Here is a 16,181-nt window from a genome sequence, read left to right as displayed (position 1 = left end):
TTCCAACAACACATTTTTCAGCTGCTTTTCTGGAGCATCAAGAAGTGTAGATGGCGGCAATAGATGGAAGGTTGCATTGTGTGATGGACTGGGCTGTGTTCACAACTTTCTGTAGTTGCTTACAGTCCTGGGCAGACCAGTTGCCATGCCAAACCATGATGCATCCAGCTAGAATGCTTTCTATGGTGCACCTGTAAAATTTGGTGAGAGTCCTATTGACATACTGAATTTCCATAGCCTCCTTAGAAAGAAGAGGTGTTGTGGTGCCTTCCTGACCATCACATCAACATGGGATCACAGTGCATTTTGAGAGCTGTGAAGGTTGTTAGAAGATCCGTATCAGTTCTCCAGTGCAACAACCCAGTTTTCAGCTTCCCAGAAAGGCCCCTCAGCCATCATTGCCACAAACCTCCGTGCTATCATAACCTTTCATACATTTCCTGTTGCCACCCATACCTCCTCAGATTCCTTCTGACACCACATGTCACCTTATATTCCCCCATATGCCAGCATAATGCAACCTTACATTCCCCATGCTACCTCTAGGCCCCACCATTTATTCTCCATATCCACTCACCCAGTATGAATTATGTACACCTCTCAAAAGCCACACAATAGCATTGAGAATTACTCCAAAATCATTGGCAAAACATGAAATCTTTGACAATCCAAGGATGCATTGAATTCAAACTCAGTTTCATTGATACTTGACCAAACATTCCCAAAGGAAAGAAAGGTCTAAATCCGATAAGTGCATATTATATTTGTAAACAAGTCAAAACATCAAAGACATAATCTGTTACTAACAGGCTCATAAAGCTTCAGAGTCTAGATTAGAGTTGTGCTGGAAAAGCACAGCAGGTCAGGCAGCATCCGAGGAGTAGGAAAATCAACAGTTCGGGCAAAATACCTTCATCAGGACTGAAGGCAGGGAGCCTCCAGACTGGAGAGATAAATGGAAGGGGTTGGGGCTGGTGAGAAGGTAACAAAGAGTACAATAGGTGGATGGGGGTGGAGATGAAGCTGGTAGATCAGAGAGGAGGGTGGAGTGGATAGGTGAGAAGGAAGATTGGCAGGTAGGACAGGTCATGAGGATGGTGGTGAGCTGGAAAGTTGGAACTGGGGTAAGGTAGGGGGAGGGGAAATGAGGAAACTGGTGAAGTCCACATTGATGCCCTGGGTTTGAAGTGTTCTGAGGTGGAAGATGAGGTGTTCTTCCTCCAGGTGTCAGGTGGTGACGGAGTGGCTGTGGAGGAGGCCCAGGACCTGCATGTCCTCAGCAGAGTGGGAGGGGGAGTTGAAATGTTGGGCCATGGGGCGGTGGGGTTGATTGGTGCAGGTGTCCCAGAGATGTTCCTTAAAGTGCTCTGCAAGAAGATGTCCAGTCTCCCCAGTGTAGGGGAGACTGCATTTGGGAGCAACGGATACAATAAATTAAATTGGTGGATGTGCAGGTGAAACTTTGATGGATGTGGAAAGCTCCTTTGGGGCCTTGGATGGAGGTGAGGGGGGGGGAGATGTGGGCGCAGGTTTTGCAATTCCAGCGGTGGCAGGGGAAGGTGGGTTGGTGGGGAGGGGGGGTGGGTGGCGTGAACCTGACCAGGTACTCACAGAGGGAACAGTCTTTGCTGAAGATGGAAAGGGGTGGGGAGGGAAATATATCCCTGGTGGTGCAGTCCGTTTGGAGGTGGTGGAAATGTTGTCAGATGATCCGGTTTATGCGAAGGTTGGTAGAGTGGAAAGTGAGGACCGGGGGGGGGGTTCTGTCCTTGTTGTGGTTGGAGGGGTGGGGTTTGAGGGCGGAGGTGCAGGATGTGGATGAGATGAGTTGGAGAGCATCTTCAACCATGTGGGAAGGGAAATTGCGGTTTTTAAAGAAGGAGACTATCTGGTGTGTTCTGTGCTGGAACAGGTCTTCCTGGGAACAGATACGGCAGAGGCGAAGGAATTGGGAATAGGGGATAGTATTTTTGCAGGAGGTAGGGTGGGAAGAGGTATAATTCAGGTAGCTGTGGGAGTCGGTGGGTTTGTAAAAAATGTCAGTGTCAAGTCGGTCGTCATTGATGGAGATGGAGCAGTCCAGGAAGAGGAGGGAGGTGTCAGAGATGGTCCAGGTAAATTTAAGGTTGGAGTGGAATGTGTTGGTGAAGTTGATGAACTGCTCAACCTCCTCGCGGGAGCATGAAGTGGCGCCAATGCAGTCATCAATGTAGCGGAGGAAGAGGTGTGGATTGGTGCCAGTGTAACTACGGAAGATGGACTGTTCTACGTAGCTGACAAAGAGACAGGCATAGCTGGGGCCCATACAGGTGCCCATGGCTACCCGCCCCATGGCCCAACATTTCAACTCCCCCTCCCACTCTGCTGAGGACATGCAGGTCCTGGGCCTCCTCCACCACCACTCCCTCACCACCTGATGCCTGGAGGAAGAACGCCTCATCTTCCGCCTCAGAACACTCCAACCCCAGGGAATCAATGTGAACTTCACCAGTTCCATCATTTCCCCTCCCCCCACCTTAACCGAGTTCCAACCTTCTAGCTCAGCACCATCCTCATGACCTGTCCAACCTGCCAATCTTCCTTCCCACCTATCTGCTCCACACTCCTCTCTGACCTATCACCTTCATCCCATCCCCATCCACCTATTGTACTCTTTGCTACCTTCTTCCCCAGCCCCACTACCTCCCATTTACCTCTCCACCCTGGAGACTCCCTGCCTTCAGTCCTGATGAAGGGCTTTTGCCAGAAACCTCGATTTTCCTACTCCTTGGATGCTGCCTGACCTGCTATGCTTTCCCAGCACCACTCTAATCTAGACTCTGATTTCCAGCATCTGCAGTCCCCACGTTTGCCTCATAAAGGCTTCAGTACTTCTTTGATCAATAAGATCATCTGCTGAGCTGAAGTCTTTGTAACCTAGCTAAACATTCATAACAGAATAGCTGTCATAAGGGAAGAAGGAGGCCATTTGAGTTGTTCGGTAGTGGAATTGGTCCTCCTGGGAGCAGATGTGGCGGAGGCAGAGGAATAGGGAATATGGGATGGAGTTTTTACAGGGGGCAGGGTGGGAGGTGTGGGGGTCGGTCGGTTTGTAGTAAATGTCTGTGTTGAGTCGGTCACCCGAGATAGAATTGGAGAGGTCTAGGAAGGGGAATGAGGAGTCTGAGACGGTCCAGGTAAATTTGAGGTCGTGGTGGAAGGTGTTAGTAAAGTGGATGAACTGTTCAACCTCCTCGTGGGAGCATGAGGTAGCGCCAATACAATCATCGATGTAGTGGAGGAAAAGGTGGGGGGTGGTGCCAGTGTAGCTGCGGAAGATGGACTGTTCCACATTGGGGAGACAGGCCGCCTACTTGCGGAACATTTCAGGGAACACCTCTGGGACACCCGCATCAACCAACCCAACCGCTCCATGGCTGAACACTTTAGTTCCCCCTCCCACTCTGCCAATGACATGCAGGTCCTTGGCCTCCTCCATCGCCAGACCCTAGCCACATGACTCCTGGAGGAAGAGCGCCTCATCTTCCGCCTAGGAATCCTCCAACCACATGGGATGAATGTAGATTTCTCCAGCTTCCTCATTTCCCCTCCCCCCACCTTATCTCAGTCCCAACCCTCGGATTCAGCACCACCCTCTTAACCTGCAATCTTCTTCCCGACCTCTCCGCCCCCACCCCCTCTCCGGCCTATCACCCTCACCCTCACCTCCTTCCACCCATCGTATTCTCAGTGCCCCTCCTCCAAATTCCCTCTCCCCTACCTTTTATCTCAGCCCACTTGGCACACCAGCCTCATTCCTGAAGAAGAGCTTATGCCCGAAATGTCGATTTTCCTGCTCCTCGGATGCTGCCTGGCCTGCTGTGTTTTTCCAGCACCACATTTTTCAACTCTGGTACTCCAGGATCTGCAGTCCTCACTTTCTCCTCCTTCATTGATGTAGGCTAAACATTTTGAGTAAATTAGATATTTTTGAATATGTGAAAGTTTTCACCAAGAAAAATATTGAATTTGAAGAGAGCCTCCTCAAACACCTGTAAACCATACAAATGGTGGAAATTTGTTATCCTCATTTGCTAATTTGCGGATTTGGCTTATTTCTCCATTTCTCTTGTTTTTATTTCAGATTTCCAGCATATGGAGTATTTGTTTTTATTTCAATATGTTCTTCAGCAGTTTGGCTAAGAAATTGAGGTAGTGTAGATGGAGCTATATAAAGTATACTTAGCTTGAACAATAACAAATCTTAGATGCACTGAGTTAGAAAGGTGAAAAATATTTACTTTATTAAATGGGCATTCTCTAACTTAGAAATAACATATTAAAATTTATAAAGAAGGTCACAGCCAAGACTGCAGAAAAAGTTGCTTAGTCCATTTGTACTTAACGAGGTTTCCTCTTCTGATTGTTTAAGAGGGAAAGAATTAGAGCTGATGTACAATTCACTGCCATATCTTAGGAATGATTTAATTTGGAAAGACAATAATTTAATTCCTTTGCGGTTTTAAAGAGATGGGAATTGCTGTAATGCTAGCAAAATGTTCGCATGTTCTCAAAAAATTAGTATGTTTTCTTTATAACTGTATGACAAAAGAATTGTTGGAGAAACTATCTTGACTTAATTTTAAAATATTGCATTTGTTCCAAGTAATTGTTTTACTTTCAGGTTGGTAGCTGTTGAAGCTAACAAGGACCTAGAATTGCCAGCTGTAAGCCAAGGGTGATAAGAATAAATCAGCTAAAAGTTCTCACTGCTTTATTGATCTAATCATTCCCACTGTAACTCTGCATGTGAATGTTGAATGAGATGAAGGCACATCAGGTTTTGATTAGCAACTATTCTCGAGTGCAAATTGTTGAATTCAGAGAGGGAACAATGGAAAAGATAAAGATACAATCAGTGGACCAAGAATCCTGGAGATGGATCTTGGGTTAGTTATCTGATATACAGTTTATACCAATTCCTTTCAAACATCCTCGCTCTTGTTTTGACAGTTCTGTTTTCCTATCGACACCCAACATTGTGTCTATCCTCTGCCAAAATTCAATAAGAAGGATATTTACATCACTCTCAGAGATTTGCTGTCTTTCTTTCATCTGTTCCTGTTGGGAAAATTTTTTCAATTTACTACCAGCTAGATCTGCTTTAAATATCAATCTTTAATCCTTACAAAAGGAATGTTTTCATTTTCAATATCATACCTCTCAGTACTTTCAAAAGAATTCCTGTTTTTTTTTGGTTTTGCAAAACGAACACATTCTGATATTAATTCATTCATTTTGACTTCTTATATCCAGAAATTAGTGCATCCATTTACCACTACCATCTCCAATGTTACATGGTTTACATGGCCTGGAATCTTGATGGCAAATTGTGACATGATAATGACACATTCCATCATTAATGTGCAAATCTATCCATGAATTCAGGGGATTACAAGGGACACTTGGTGTACTCAATTTTCTTGCTGGCTGATTTATGCATTCCACCCTTTGTATAAATAGTGAACCTGATTTTCAATTCAAGGTCAGAAAGATCATTTTTGACCATTTTAAAATTCCCAATAGCTTATGCACTTCTAATGCAAAAGTATTCCTTTTCACAATTGTCAGGGGTGCCTTACATCCACCAAAGGTGTCCTGGGATCAGATCAAAAGGGTATCTTACATTTCCAGGAGAAACTCAATTGTTATGGGTGGCATGGTGGCTCAGTGGTTAGCACTGCTGCTTCATAGAGCCAAGGACCCAGGTTTGATTCCAGCCTCGGGCAACTGTCTGTGTGGGGTTTGCTTATTCTCCCTGTGTCTTTGTGGGTTTCCTCTGGGTGCTCCAATTTTGTCCCACAATCCAAAGATGTGCAGATTAGGTGAACTGGCCATTCTAAATTGCCTATAGCATTCAGGGATGTGTAAGTTAGGTGCATTAGTCAGGAAATGTAGAGTGATAGTGTAGGGGAATAATCTGGGTGGGTTACTCTTCAGAGGGTCGATGTGGACTTGTTGGGCCAAATGACCTGTTCCACATTGTAAGGATTCTAAGATTTAAAACTGGCCACATAATTTGGATTTTCAATCCAGAGAGCAAGTTGGTTTGAGAGTTGGACTAGATGAACCATGACAAGCCAAAGTAACTTTCCAGTTCCCAATGCTAGTTTGCCAAAAAGACTACCTGACAATTTTGACTCTGTGTTCAAAGTTTAAAAAGAAAGATTAAAACAGATAACATTTCTCCTGCTCTCAACTCCCTACTTGCCTCAATCTCTATGCCCCATCCATATCAACTTATGCTCCTGAAACTATCTTCATACTTTCATGACAACCTGTATCTCTGCCCAGGACCTCTCATATACCTGATGCCAATCATGCCCATCGACTCAACCTTCATGCCCCTACTCTAGCTTGATCCTATCGATCTATCTTCAATGGTCCCTGATTCCCACTATGCTACCCTATACCCATCTTGCAAGGCTCCTTACACCCTATAATGTACAATCATCCTCAGAGCCCTTTACAGCCCTATACCATTCAATGCCAAATTATTTCATTAATCCAACTGTCTTTGCCTTTCGCTCATTGACAACTCACCTATTATCCAGACACCAATCAGAGGGTAGGAAATAAAGGTCCCACCAATTGGTTATGTTATTATTGAAAATGATGTACATCAAAAGAAATATCCAGTACAGTGAAACTGCTTCAATAAATCCTTTATGAAAACTTACATCTAATATTTCCTTGAGGTGTTCAATGATTTATATAAACAATATAAATGGTTATAGATAAAAGTAAAATCATCATAGTCTTACCAATAGGGCTCCTCTGTCATTAGAGAGAGAGAGACGACTGGTGGTTGTTTAACTTGAGGATCACCACACTTCAGGCAAGGGGAAAGGTTGAGCAGGAGTATCCTTCGTGGTAACCTCTGCAAGTGAAAGAATTGAACCCATGGTTTTAATATTATACTGTATTGCAAACTAACCATCTAGGAGAAAGTGAGGACTGCAGATGCTGGAGATCAGAATCGAGAGTGTGATGCTGGAAAAGCACAGCTGATCAGGCAGCATCCGAGGAGCAGGAGAATCGACGTTTTGGGCATAAGTCCTTCATCAGGAATGAGGCTTGTGGGTCAAAGCTGAGAGATAATTGGAAGGAGGTTGGGGTTGGGGGGGCGGTAGCTGAGAAAGCGATAGGTGGATGAAGGTGAGGGAGAAGATGATAGGTCAGAGGGGGCAATGATGAATGGGTCTGGAGGGCGGTGCCAAGTTGGAGACTTGGGACTGGATAATGTGGGGAGAAGGGAAATGAGGAAGTTGTTGAAATCCACATTGATCCCATGTGGTTGCAGGGTCCCGAGGTGGAATATGAGGCATTCCTCCTCCAGGTGTCAGGTGGTAACAATTTGGTGGTGGAGGAGGCCCAGGACCTGTATGCCCTTGACGGAGTCGGAGGGGAAGTTGCATAAAGGCAGCAGTGTATATTATCCACTAGATCCACTGCAACAACTCGACAGTGACCACATGGTCAATGAGGGAGAAAGAGAAAGAAACCTACACTGCTAACTGACAAAACAGTGAATCTACACAGTTACTGCCTTTGCTGTTTGAGTTCATGGACATCGGAGTGCGTCAAAGAAAATTTACCAAACAGCAAAATTTATAGCTGACCTTGGAGGAACCAGTGTGAGCAAGCTCACAACACAGGAACAGATACGTGCATCGTTTTTAACGTGTGACCTTGCTATAAGTCTACAGGACTGAGTAGAGTGGGTTCTTTCTTGATTATATGTTTTATTGAGATGTGACTCTTGATTAAATTTTAAAAATGTAAATCATAAGTACTAAGTTAGCCTGAAGCATTGTTTTTTCAAGCAAAAGGATGATGTTATTTTCTGGGTCTGTAGATTGTGAAGGAGTAAAAATGGCCTTTAGTAGAATGATGTGGGAGATTAGGGAGAGTTTCCATGTTACTGATGATTATGTCTGCAGCAAGTGTCTTTAGTTGCAAATCCTATAATATCACATGGATCAGTTGGAGCAGCAGTAAGAGGCAATGATGAATTTACATGAGCAAAGGGGTATGATCAATGGTAGTTATACGAAAAGAGAAAAGCCACAGATACAGTCAGGTAGATGGGTTAACTCCAGAAAAGGTAGGAGGGGTAGACAGGTAGTGCAGGAGCCTTCTATGGCTATCCCCATTTCGAACAAGTGTGCTTCTTTTTAAAATATCGTGGGTGACGGACTCTCAGGGGAATGTATCACAAACAGCCAAGTTTCTGGTATTGAGACTGGCTCTAATGCAATGAGGGGTATGTTAGGTTCCAAGAGATCAATTGTGCTAGGGGATTCTCTAGTCCGAGGCACAGACAGACATTTCTGCAGCTGGCAGTGAAAAATCGGAATGGTGCATTGCCCCCCTGGGGCAATATCTCAGAGAGGGTGCAGAATGTTCTCAAGGGGAAGAGGGACCAGCAGGAGGTCATTGTACACATTGGAACCAATGACATAGGAAGGGAAAAGGATGAGATTCTGAAGGGAGAATACAGAAAGTTAGGCAGGAATTTAAAAAAGAGGTTCTTGAGGGTAGTAATATCTGGAATACTCCCGGTATTACAAGCTCGTGAGGGTAGGAATAGGAGGACAGAGAAAATGAATGCATGGCTAAGGAGCTGGTGCAAGGGAGAAGGGTTCGCATTTTTGGATCATTGGAATCTCTTCTGAGGTAGAAGTGACCTGTATATGAAGGACAGATTGCACCTGAATTGGAAAGGGTGTAATATACTGGCAGGGTGATTTGCTAGAACTGCTCGAGAGGATTTAAACTAGTAAGGTGAGGAAGTGGGACCCAGGGAAATAGTGAGCAAAGAAATCAATCTGAGACTGGTGCAGTTGGGAAAAGGAGTGAGTCAAACTGTCAGGGCAGCAGGAACAAAGCAGAGTACAAGGTAGGACTGATAAACTGCATTTACTTCAATGTAAGAGGCCGAACAGGGAAGGCAGATGAACTCAGGGCATGGTTAGGAGCATGGGACTGGGATATCATAACAATTACAGAAATGTGGCTCAGGTATGGACAGGACTGGCAGCTTAATGTTCCAAGATACAAAATGTTACAGGAAGGACAGAAAGGGGGGACAAGAAAGGATGGAGTGGCATTTTTAATAAGGGACAGCATTACTGCTGTACTAGGGAGGATATTCCTGAGAATAAATCCATGAAGTTATTTGGGTGGAACTGAGAAATAAGAAATGGATGATCACCTTAATAGTCAGAGGGAAATTGAGAAACAAATTTGTAAGGAAATCTCAGTTATCTGGAAGAATAATAGAGTGGTTATGGCAGGGGACATTAACTTTACAAACATAGACTGGGACTGCCATAGTGTTTAGGGTTTAGATGGAGAGTAATTTGTTAATTGTGCACAAGAAAAGTTTCTGATTCAGTATGTGGATGTACCTACTGGAGAAGGTGCAAAACTTGACCTAATCTTGGGAAATAAGGCAGGGCAGGTGACTGAGGTGTCAGTGGAAGAGCACTTTGGGACCAGCGACCATAATTCTATTAGCTTTAAAATAATGATGGAAAAGGATAGACCAAATCTAAAAGTTGAAGTTCTAAATTGGAGGAAGGCTAATTTTAATAGTATTAGGCAAGAACTTTCAAAAGCTGATTGGGGACAGATGTTTATAGGTAAAGGGACGGCTGGAAAATGGGAAGTCTTTGAAAATGAAATAACGAGAGTCCAGTGACAGTATATTCCTGTTAGGGTTTAAAGAAACGCTGAAGAATTCCTGAAGAAGGGCTCATGCCAGAAACGTCGATTCTCCTGCTCCTTGGATGCTGCCTGACCTGCTGCACTTTTCCAGCAACACATTTTCAGCTCTGATCTCCAGCATCTGCAGTCCTCACTTTCTCCTAGGGTTTAAAGAAAGCCTGGTAGGTGTATGGAAAACACGATGACTACAGAAATTGAGGGTTTGGTTAAGAAAAATAAGGAAGCATATGTCAGGTACTGACAGGAGAGATCGAGTGAATCCTTAGAAGAGTATAAAGGCAGTAGGAGTCTTCTTAAGAGGAAAATCAGGAGGGCAAAAAGGGGACATGAGAGAGCTTTGGTAAATCAGGTTAAGGAGAATCCAAAGAGATTTTATGATTACATTAAGGACAAAAGAGTACCAGGGAGAGTAGGGCCCCTCAAAGATCAGCAAGGCAGCCTATGTGTGGAGCTGCAGGAGATGGGGGAGATACTCAATGAGTATTTTGCATCAGTGTTTACTGTGGAGAAGGACATGGAAGATATAGATTGTGAGAAAGTAGATGGCGACATCTTGAAAAATATCCAGATTACAGAGGAGGAAGTGCTGGATGTCTTGAAACATATAAAAGTGGATAAATTCCCAGGACCTGATCAGGTATACCCTAGAACTCTATGGGAAGCTAGGGAAATGATTGCTGGGCCCCTTGCTGAGATGTTTGGATCATCAATAGTCACAAAATAGGTGCCAGAAGACTGGAGGTTTGCTAACGTGGTGCCACTATTTAAGAAAGATGGTAAGGAAAAGCCAGAGAGCTATAGCCTGACATCTGTGGTGGGCAAGTTGTTGGAGGGAATCCTGAAGGACAGGATGTACGTGTATTTAGAAAGGCAAGGACTGACTAAGGATAATCAGCATGGCTTTGTGCGTGGGAAATCATGTCTCACAAACTTGATTGGATTTTTTGAAGTAACAAAGAGGATTCATGAGGGCAGAGCGGTAGATATGATCTATATGGACTGCAGTAAGGCATTTGACAAGGTTCCCCATGGGAGGCTAGTGAGCAAGGTTAGATCTCATGGAATACAGGGTGAACTCGCCATTTGGATACAGAACTGGCTCAAAGGCAGAAGACAGAGGGTGGTGGTGGAGGGTTGCTTTTCAGACTGGAGGACTGTAACCAGTGGTGTGCACAATGATCAGTGCTGGGTCCACTGCTTTTCATCATTTATATAAATGATTTGGATGTGAGCATAAGAGGTACAGTTAGTAAGTTTGCAGATGACACCAAAATTGGAGGTGTAGTGGACAGCGAAGAAGTTTACCTCAGATTATAACCGGATCTTGATCAGATGGGCCAATGACCTGACAAGTGGCAGATTGAGTTTAATTTAGATAAATGTGACGTGCTGCATTTTGCAAAAACAAACCTGAGTTGGACTGAAACACTTAATTGTAAGGTCCTGGGAGTGTTGCTGAACAAAGAGACCTTGGAATGCAGATTCATAGCTCCTTAAAAGTGGAGTCACAGGTAGATAGGATAGTGAAGAAGGCATTTGGTATGCCTTCATTTATTGGTCAGAGTATTGAGTTCAGGAGTTGGGATGTCATGTTGCAGCTGTACAGGACATTGGTTAGGCCATTTTTGGAATATTGCATGCTATTCTGGTCTCCTTCCTATAGGAAGGATGTTGTGAAACATGAAAGGGTTCAGAAAAGATTTACAAGGATGTTGCCTGGGTTGGAGGATTTGAGCTATAGGGAGAGTCTGAATAGGCTGGGATTGTTTTCCTTGGAGTGTCGGAGGCTGAGGGATGACCTTATAAAGTTTTATAAAATCATGATGGGCATGGATAGGAAAAAAACACAAGGTCTTTTCTCTGGAGTGGGGGAGTCCACAACTGGAAGGCATAGATTTAGGGTGAGAGAGGAAAGATATAAAAGGGACCTCAGGGGAAACTTTTTCACATAGAGAGTGGTGTGTGTATGGAATGACTGCCAGAGGAAGTGATGGAGGCTGGTACAATTACAGTATTTAAGAGGCACCTGAATGGGTATATGAATAGGAAGGTTTTAGAGAGATATGGGCTAAGTGCTCGAAAAGGGACTAGATTAGGTTAGGATATCTTATCGGCATGAACGGGTTGGGCAGAAGGATCTGTTTCCGTGCAGTACATCTCTATGACTCTATAACTCAGTCTCCTTAATCAGGACCTCACAAATTCACAACATTTTAGATGGAGAAGACAAGATACATAAGAATGCTACCACCTACAGTCCCCGTCCAAATCACATGCCATCCTAACTTGGAACTATATCACCATTCTTAACTGAGTCAAAGCCTGGAACTCCCTCCTTAATGGCCACTGGGGAGCCCTACTGCAGCAGCTCATGAAAGAAGCTCACTACAACATTCTCCAGAATAACTACAGATGGGGTAATAAGTGCTGGTTTTAGCTAACAAATCTCATAGTTCATGAATGAAAAAAATCAAAAGTACCCACGTATGTAGAAGAAAACATATGGTTCTATTACTGATAATTCTATATTGCAGGCCACATTCTATTTCAAAAAGCACTCTCATAAATTCACATTTTGAGGCTCCAGAACTCCTTGACAGATTGACATTATTGACACATCAAGACAAGTTGGACAGTTAGTAAAAACAATGACTGCAGATGCTGGAAACCAGATTCTGGATCAGTGGTGCTGGAAGAGCACAGCAATTCAGGCAGCATCCGAGGTTTGCCAGATGTTTCGGCACCATTTATGCACAATTTCACCACTGTTAAGAATTCCGATAAAGGGCCTCTTAAACAGTATATCTTCCTGCTGAGATCCCTGATTCCTATGCTAAGACAATCAGACAGTGTGTCTACAGATGCGCACATACAATGCCTGACACCTCGCCCTTACCCACATCCCCAAGGTGGCTGGGAATCATGTCTGCAGATGTTCCTTGGCTTTCAAAGGGGTATCCAAAAGAAATGCCTTGAGAACCAACCTGGTCTAATGTCCAAATTCTGGTTTTCACATTCCATGCCCTCAAAGATCCCATTTCTGTGGATGCATTGCTCACTTAAATGACCACATACATCTGTGAAACATGCATGTCTGAACTCCAGCCCATTCCTAATCCCATCCCTGAAACATAACTGATGTCAGCTTCAGACTTGAAAATCACACAACACCAGGTTATAGTTCAAATAAATCTGTTGGACTATAACCTGGTGTTGTGTGATTTTTAACTTTGTTCACCCCAGTCCAACAACGGAACCTCCACATCAGCTTCAGAAGCAGTATTTGTGATTCTTGATGCTTTCCAGTACTTTTTGTCACTGGAGAAAGGCTGACTTAAGAGAAAAAGTGACAAAAGGAAAAGTAAGAAAAAAAAAACAATGTTCTAAAAGTTTACAGGAAAAATTTCCCATTTGCAGTAATAAGACGGAATTATTTATGCACAGCGTCTCTACTTTCTGCGCAGGTTGAGGAAAGCCCACCTCCCACCCCCCACCCTCACCATATTCTACAGAGGGTTCATTGAGAGTACCCTGAGCTGCTGCATCACTGCCTGATTCGGGAATTGCATCGTCTCAGATCATAAGACCCTCCAACGGCTGGTGAGGATACCTTAGAAGATCATCAGGCATTACAGACATTTACACCACACGCTGTATCTGAAAGGCTAAGAGCATTGTGGGAGACCCCACACATACCTCACTCAAACTCTTCTCCCTCCTGCCAATTGGCAGAAGATACCAGAGCATTCAGTCTCTCACAGCCAGACTGTGCACAGTTTCTTCCCCAAGCCATCAGGCTCCTTAACGCTGTATGATCAGACTCTTTCCCATCTGAAATTCTTTGCACGACTTTGAATTGCTGCTAGAAAAATGTCTATTTATCATTCTTCTGTTACACTGTAACTTTGCATGTTTTGCACTTCTTACGCTTTATGCCATTTACAATTGTGTAGTTTGTGCTGTCCATGTAGCACCTTCAGTCCTGGAGGAACACTGTCTTATTTTTAGTGTATCAGTTGTGTAAGTTAGAATTGACAAATAAAAGCTACTCTCTCTCTCTTAAGTTGTTCCATTTATAGACTTGAGAGATTGATTTGTATTGTATTAACAATAATCATATAATTAAATGGTACTTGCATTGCTAATTACCAGATTTTAATTTCTGCAGCAAGTTTAATTAAACAATTAATGTGAAATCCAGCTAGTTCTTAAAATAAATGGCATTGAAGGGCAAGATGCCATTTGCGTTAAGCAAATGGTGAAAGAATTTAAATTAAACAAGAGGTTTTGCAGATTTGCAAATTATAGCCTCTCTCTTAATCTCCTGAAGTTGCTGACCAATTCATACATTAACATCAATGTCAGTGACCAATCTCATGCCTGTTGATTTCTTCTCTGAACAGTTATTACTCCTAAACTCTTTTTCCATTACCCTAATTCTGCTTCTTAAATTTCCAATAGATTTAGATGTCACAACCCACGACGAATCATCAAATTCCACCAGATTAATCAGACAACTGAAGAGCGAATGCTCCAAGCCCCATCATGCTCCAGATTTAGTTCCTTTTACATGCAGTCTGCCTTGCATAGTATCTCTGTGGTTAGCACTGTTGTTTCACAGCACCAAGAACCCAGGTTCAATTCCAGCCTTGGGTGACTGTGTGGAGTTTGCATGTTCTGTCTGTGTAGATTTGCTCTGGTTCCCATAGTCCAAAGATGTGTAGGTTGGATAGGTTGACCATGTTAAATTGGGGCTTATGCCTGAAACATCGACTCTCCTGCTCCTTGGATGTTGCCTGACCTGCTGTGCTTTTCCAGCGCCACACTTTTCAACCCATTGTGTTCAGGGTTGGGCAAGCTAGATGGATTAGCTATGGCAAATGTGGGGATAGGGTGAGGGTGTGGGATGGTGATTGGAGGGTCAGTGCCAACTTGATGGGCTGAATGGTCTCTATCAGCACTGTTGGGATTCTATGACATCACCTTTAAGGACTTATTCTGTGTGTTTAGTTTTCTGCCTACCCGTTAGTCTGATATTGGGTCGCAAACTGTATACAAAGAAATTAGTTGCTTTACTGCAATATCTGCTTTTTAACTTATGATATGTCTTACTGCTTTAAACAAGCTAACTAATTATTCAACCACTATCATTCATATGACATGCTGAACAACATTAAAAATCATTGAGGTGATAAGATCAATCATGCTGAAACAATCATCAAACAGGAAATCTATGAATGAAATGGACATCAACAGCCTTAAATCATGTTAAAGTGCACTAGACAGTCCTCAACGTTTTACTTGTTAATGGAGTCAGAGAGAATTCAACTTGGTGGTGAGAAAACAAATGCCTATCAAAAAATCAATTTAACTCATTTGAGAAAGGCAAGTAGCCAGATCAAACAGCAAGCAGGGAATGATCAAAGGCATATTGTGAGAATGTTCACAAAATTTCCCTCTTGTTGGTTTCCTTACCCACCTGCCACAGACCCAGCCTGGCAGTGATGTCTTTTGAGCAGTGGTGGTACCGAGCCACCCTTGGTGGGCATTAAAGATCCCTATCCAGAGTTCATTCTGCACGCTTTGCCACCTTCAGTGCTTCCTCCAAATGGTGCTCAACATGGAGGAGTCCTGCTTCATCAGCTGATGTGAGGGAAGATGGATATACATACTAATTAGCAGGAGATTTCCATGCCATGTTTGACTTGGTGCCTTGAGACTACATGGGGTCTCGAGTGAACATTGAGCACTCTGAGGACGACTCACTTTCTCCTGACTGTATACTAATGCCACTAAATCTGCTGGGTCTGTTGTGCCAGTAGGACAGGACACACTGAGGGAAAGTGGTGATATTGTCTGCAACATTGTGTGGTGGGTATGAGACCATGAGTATGACAATGTCAGGCTGTTGTTTGACTATCTTGTGAGACAGATTTCCCAATTTTGGCACTAGTCCCCAGATGTTGGTAAGGAGAGCTTTGTAGGTTAACAGAGCTGAGTGTGCCACCAATTTTTCAGTGGCTTAGTCAATACCACATAATTTGTCCATTTTCATTCCTTTTCTGACATAACTGAATGACTTGCTGGGCCATTGGAAGTCAGATGGCAGTTCAGGTTCAATTGCATTGCTATGGGTCTAGAGTTACATGTAGGGCAGGCAAGATAAGGATAGGAGTCAGCTTCCTTCACTAAAGGGCATTTGTGGACCAGATGGCTTTTATGACAATTGAAAATGCTTTCAGATCCTCATTAGACAGTCACTTCCAGATTTATATCTGCTGTGGTGGGAACGCGGGTCCCAGGACATTTCCTGGATTACTAATTCAGCAACAACATCGCTATGCCATCACCATCACCCCTCATGATCGTGATCGATGTTACAGTAATGTATGTCCTTTCTGTGAAGACAT

The 16,181-nt window shown here is 43.6% G+C and overlaps 1 long non-coding RNA gene across 1 annotated transcript in view; it reads right to left on the bottom strand.

Moving 5' to 3' along the window:
* Positions 1 to 16,181, bottom strand: part of LOC122561726 (uncharacterized) — a 127,985-nt gene that overhangs the window by 7,324 nt on the left and 104,480 nt on the right. The window contains exon 8 of the long non-coding RNA XR_015761117.1: positions 6,804 to 6,919. This is a non-coding gene — a long non-coding RNA (uncharacterized LOC122561726). The remainder of the gene's footprint in view (positions 1 to 6,803; positions 6,920 to 16,181) is intronic.

This window comes from Chiloscyllium plagiosum, unplaced genomic scaffold (genome assembly GCF_037043375.1).
Source record: "Chiloscyllium plagiosum isolate Xiang-an unplaced genomic scaffold, Cpla_swu_hap1 HiC_scaffold_23, whole genome shotgun sequence".
Lineage (NCBI taxonomy): Eukaryota > Metazoa > Chordata > Chondrichthyes > Orectolobiformes > Hemiscylliidae > Chiloscyllium > Chiloscyllium plagiosum.
This window is presented reverse-complemented; position numbering and strand designations above follow the sequence as displayed.